The sequence below is a fragment of the Psittacula echo genome (assembly GCF_963264785.1).
Source record: "Psittacula echo genome assembly, chromosome: 2".
NCBI lineage: Eukaryota > Metazoa > Chordata > Aves > Psittaciformes > Psittacidae > Psittacula > Psittacula echo.
The window spans coordinates 29,828,857-29,834,856 of NC_137737.1; positions in this window are offsets into that span (position 1 = coordinate 29,828,857).

A 6,000-nucleotide genomic window follows, 5' to 3' on the forward strand; every position below is an offset into this window, starting at 1 on the left:
CACAATTTATGACTGGAGAACTTGGTGGGTTTTTTTTTTTTCTTGATTGATACTTCCTAGGAATTGGGGCACGTGTCAGTCATCTCTCATGATTTTCCACTGTGGTTTGGGTTTTTTGGTGTGGTGGTTTTCTGTCATTCAAGAACCAAGAGCTGAGACCCAGTGGATGGAGGTTCCATGTGAGACAGGGACAGTTGAGGTCATGTCAGTGCCCTCAGGGCATTGGCACCAAGTTTAAATGTGTCTTCACGATAATGGTTGCAGTGGGGCTGAGGTGCTCCAAGCAGCCCTTCATGGTCATTGCTCTCACCCTCTGGTTGACAGGATAGCTTCCAGGTTTAGCGAATAAGTTTTCTCTTGTCTCTTCTGTAGGCCATAGTTCATTCATCAGCCAAATGCTACAAACTCTGTCATAGAGGGAAAATGTGCAAAGTTGTGTACTAAGCAATCTTCACTTGAGATAGTGTCAGAACAGTATGTTGAGGACATGAACAGTTGTGCACCTGGTTCAGTAAGTATTTCAGCCCAATAGTCTGGGATTTATGGATGGCACACAAACAGGAAAAAAAAATAAATAAAAGAGATGAGGGGGGAAATATGACTTAGGTTTGGATTGTAAAAACTTCCAGGTAGGTCTGCAATGGCAGGCTTTTTGATGAGATAAGCAGAAAAATGCAGGAAAATATATACAAGGAGCATAGCAGAAATTGCTTTAATATATCATAAATATAGCTCTTAAAAACAGACGATCACAAAAATCTGCTTGGGTATTTTGCCTATTTAAACAGTTTAGGACTAGCAAGAGGCACAAGTCTCTGTCCCCAGTGCAACAAATAGCATGCTACCCTCATTTCCTTCTGACTTGACACCACCACCCCCATGCCTCCAAGGAGCTATAACACTGTGCCCAGCAGGTATTAGTTGGCTAGGGCTCATACTTTTCTTTATCTCCTCTAGATAAATTAATAGCATGTCTCATATTTCTTTTTGAAACTGCAGAATGAATTGCAACTCAACACAAACTTACTGTCAAGGTGCTACCTCGTTGCTGCAAGTTGCTCACGTTTCCAGCCTGTAGTAAGAAAGGACTTACACTGAGAGAAAAAGGTTGTGAGAAAGACACTATCTTACACAAATTAAGACCTTATCTCCCACACCTTGGCTGTCAGCAGCTGAGCTTTCTTGTGAAACAGAGAAATCTATCCTTCTGTTAGTTTAAACTGGTACATATATCTGCCTGCCTGTTTAAAAGGAATTTCATGCTGATAGTACATGATACAAATGCTCATAAAATTCACTGGCTTACTGGGTAGAGTGAAGATGTTAACCTACCTGAAATCTTCAATACTGTGGCACTCTAAATTCTTAGACAGCAGAGATGATGTAACCTTAAGTACTGCTAGGACAACTAATGTTTTAAGTTGTCCAGCTTCATTATACATCTGTATAACTTCAATTTAGCAGTACTTCTCATGAAAAACACGGACAGTTTCTCCATCTCATAGGATAGGACCTACAGAATGTTTTTAAGCTGCCGGTTATCTTCAACATTGTGCACACAACTGGTTAGAAAGGCATAATGCTGATTTGAAAATACCCATTTACTTCTTCAGTGTCTCCACCTCTGAGGAACTGTCTTATTTATGTAGTGCTTAGCAGCCTGATTTATGACTGTAAGGATGGGAGGTAGGCTTTGATGCAAGACTAATGAAATCAAATATGTCCTATCAAAACATATTAGAAGTTGGTAAATTTATAACTATCTGAGATTTTATTAAAGGCTCACCAAGTGTCTTAATCATTCTCTAGAATTCTAAGTTCATGAATATCTATTTAAATGCTATAGCAGGTTTAAAATCAATGTCCTGAATGCAGAGGTCACTATTTTCTGTAGGGGTTTCTCAGAAGAGAGGAAAGATTACATTATTTATTGCTTGTTTTACAGGATAATTGATCACCTGCTGGTAACTGAAATTTCACTTACTTTGTAAAACCCTAGAGAAATCCTTTATTTTAACTGTGATCCTGATTTGGGATTTGGTTGGTTGGAGTTTTTTTCTTTGGTTGTTTTTCTATTATTGAGAACTTTTTTCCCCTGAAGTACCCCAGAAAAAATGGCTGAAAAAAAAAAAGTAAAGGTGTAATGACAAAGGAAAAGAGATTATGAACCACAGGGCAAAGCACTATTTTTGCACACTCAAGGATTGTAAATTATGAAATACACCTGGTTTTTTTATCCAAAATATACAAAATACTACAAACACTAAGTTTTTAAGTATATAAGTAGGCATGCTAATAATGTAAAAGTTTCTCTCATTTAGCTAGGTATATATGATTAAGAAATAAAAAGAAAGGTGTATAAATGAAGCTTAGCAGGGAGCAGAAAATGTTAAGGAAGCATGAAAGTAAAATTTTACAAAAATAGAAACTTGCTTACTGTTTTTGTCACAGATCCTCATTATTAACATCTCAGCAATTATGCTGATTCTACAGACGAAGAGTCAATTCACATAAAAGATATCGTACCAGAGGGGCTTCACCACAGTCATAGAATTAGTCACACTTGCACAATCAAAAGAGAATTTTCAGGTTTTGTTTGTTCATTTCAATGAATATTTGTATAAAAAGGATGCTTGTTGGTTTTCTCTTTGCTTGGTTTTTTTTCCAAAAATGGCTATCCCATCCCTGGAAACATTCAAGGCCAGACTGGATGTGGTTCTGAGCAACCTGATATGGTTGAAGATGTCCCTGCTCATTGCATAGGGGTTGGGCCTTTGAAGGTCCCTTCCAACCCAAGCTATTCTATGATTCTGTGACCTATGATTCAGATATACTACCTGGACCCTGTAAGTTGTCTTTTCCAGCTAGTTGTTGCTGCTGTAAAAAGCTGCAAGTATAATTAGGCTGCCAACAAAAATTTATGATCCTTTGTCTGTGGAACTCCTGTAAATATAGCTTCATAAAACGTAATCTTCTGTTATCACCCAGGTGAATCAAAATAGCTGTAGCAGAAATTCTGACAAGCAATTTTTTGTACCCTTCCTACCCCTTACTAAGATATGTCTGCTCCTAAAAGGAGTAACTGCAGGTTTTGGTGTTGTTTTCTGCTGTAGAAAAGTAATGATGTCTTCTCTGCACCTATATTTTGAAACTAACATAAAATCAAATCTGAGTAGAAAAATGGGGTCAACTTCTTGTCAAAAGCAAATCTGGTTAGTCAATCTTTCCTGCCAAAGTCTTTCACTAAAAATGTTTCTGTTTGTTTTCTAAAGTTATAATTGTGCCGCCTACAAAAACTCCTGCTCTTCAGCCCTCATTCCTGGGGTCTAATGATATTAAACACCATTAAAATGGAAAGTACTGGAAAGTACAGCAAAATGATAGAAGTCTTAATGAAGAAAAATCATATGCTGTGCACAGACAGTGTTTAGCTTGATGGAAAATTACACAATAATCCATTTGGTCTCTTGTTTTAAAGTTGCTGTTTTGATATCAGTGTAGTGTCTGCTTTCTGGAAAGCAGAAAGAGGTTTTTCTTATTAATGTTTGACTTTACAGAGATTGCTATTAGAGGCTATCATTCTGTAGAACATAAATTTTATGTGAATCGTATGTGTGGCTGCAGACTAATAAAATTACTTTAATTCATTAGAGAACAAATCTCTCAGAAGAAATAGCACTGGTGTTTTCCAGCAACCACAATTCAAATAATGCTTAGTTTTTACTGGTCCAATAGTACAATTTTAGCTTGAGGCTTGATTTCTGCTGGGAGAGGTGCTCTCAGGTGATTTTGCAAAATAGAAAAAGTTAGAATTTGTTACCTTTTAATATGCATGACCAATAACTCTCCTGAGAAGGAAGCATATTGGGAAGGGAGAATTCCACTTAGCAGAAATTACTGGGGCAGAAAGGTATGAAAAATAAATATCACTTACCTTAAATTTGGTTTACTTAAGTACTTTGTTTACAAACCTGTGTGAACCACTCAAAGCCCTTTGAGTATCAGGGAATCCATGAAGATGAAGCTTAAAACTCTGCTTCAGTAGACTGTAGGCAAGAACAGTATCTACGTTACCAGTTTAAACTAGAAATGTTTATATGTTAAATAGGTCACAATCACAGTTAACAAGAGATGAAGCAGATATTGGTTTTATATTCTGGAGATTTTTAAAGTAACTTCTGTATGTTTAAATATGCATTAAATTTCTCAAAAGAGGAAGAGGAGACTTCCTCTCCTCCCACCCCCCCAACACTGTGCCTTGGTACAGCTTGTCTGTACCAAGTCTTGACTACTGTGGATGCTGAAAATTTCACTAATTAGAAAAGTATCTAAGTTAATTCACAAATGAACTTTCATATTAACTGTTTTATTAAGAGATACTAAATGCGAACATCTCATTCTCAAGGTGTTCCTGAATGTCAGATAACCAGAGACTGGAAGAGTTATTTAGAAATTGTTGCCAAATAAGCAGTATACTAATATAAGTTGTAATAAATGCAAAATATCTTACTATGCTCATGCAGAATGTTAAAATAATTAATGCTGAAAACAGTTTACTTCACCCTAGAAAGAACCAAATATATGAAATATTACAATCACAAAGTGATAACACTCAATTTTTTATTATGTATGTATAGCTCACATGTTCCAGGTAACTCGGTATGCTATTGTTGCAGAGTGAAAATATGCATGGCAGAATCTGAGAAACAACAAATCATGGAATTGGCATGGCAAAGCTACATACGTTCCCCTACTTTGATAGGTTTTAATGCAGATATATGCAATTTTAACATCCACAGTAATTTGTTATATAAACTAAGTGTGATTGTTATGGAGTCCTAATGAAAAGAAACATTGCTGACGCCTTTTGCTCCCCTCACCTGCCTGTCTCTGTCTAATTCAAATTTGATTCTTTCCATATCCTGTGATTGTGGGAAATAGATGACCATTAAAAAATATTTCTCCTTGTGATGCCATTATCCAGCTTAGTACACATCATGATTAGATAAAGCCCTGACCTGAAATACGAAAAAGAACATATCAAATTTTAATTTTTTGTAAACATGAGCATAGGCTATATAAGCCTTTTGTTACCATAGGTATAATTACAGATAAAAAAGATTAAAAAAAAACCAAAACAACTGGCATCCATTTTTATCAGGAACAAATGGTATTTACTGAGGAAAAAAGGTATCACTTAGACGTACTAATTTATCTCTTCATCTTTGGATTTGGTAACACTTCCACTTTTACAGCATGGAGAATCCTATTATTTGAGCTTTTTGAGATACATAATTTGATAGGCAGCTTTCACTTACTGTTGTAGGAACTCTGCTTTTTAACTGCTGTGATAGTATTTGTCTTAGCCAACAGTGATGAGAACTACCACATTACATTAATTGTTATACTAGGTCACAGCTTTTTGTGAAATGTAAACTTCAAACGAAGCAGTTATTCATATGTGCATAACCATGTGTTCTTTAAAATTCTTTATCATTTTAGAATAACATAGTCTCATACAGTAAAGCAATAAAGAATAAAGTGGTAAGGACATTTTATAGTTATAAAAAAAAGACATATATAAAACAGTCTTGGCTCCCATAAAAAAATGAAAGCAGACTATAAGATTTATTTTTTTTTTCTACAGTTTCTTGGCTTTCCAAAAACTTAGGGTAAATCTTTACTAAAAAGTCTTCACCATTAAAATTTAATTCTCTCCTGACTAGAGATTAATAAGTGAATCCCAAACCAAAAAGCAACTAGATAAGCTATATATGGTGGTGTTCAAGGCCAGGTTGGATGAGGCCTTGGGTGGCATGGTTTAGTGTGGGGTGTCCCTGCCCATGGCAGGGGGGTTGGAACTAGATGATCTTAAGGTCCTTTCCAACCCTGACTATTCTATGATTCTATCAAAGACCAAAAAGGGAAGGTATTTAAATCCAACTTACCATCTTGCTTGTGATGTAACCAAAACAGAACACTTTTATCAGTTGTTGTAGG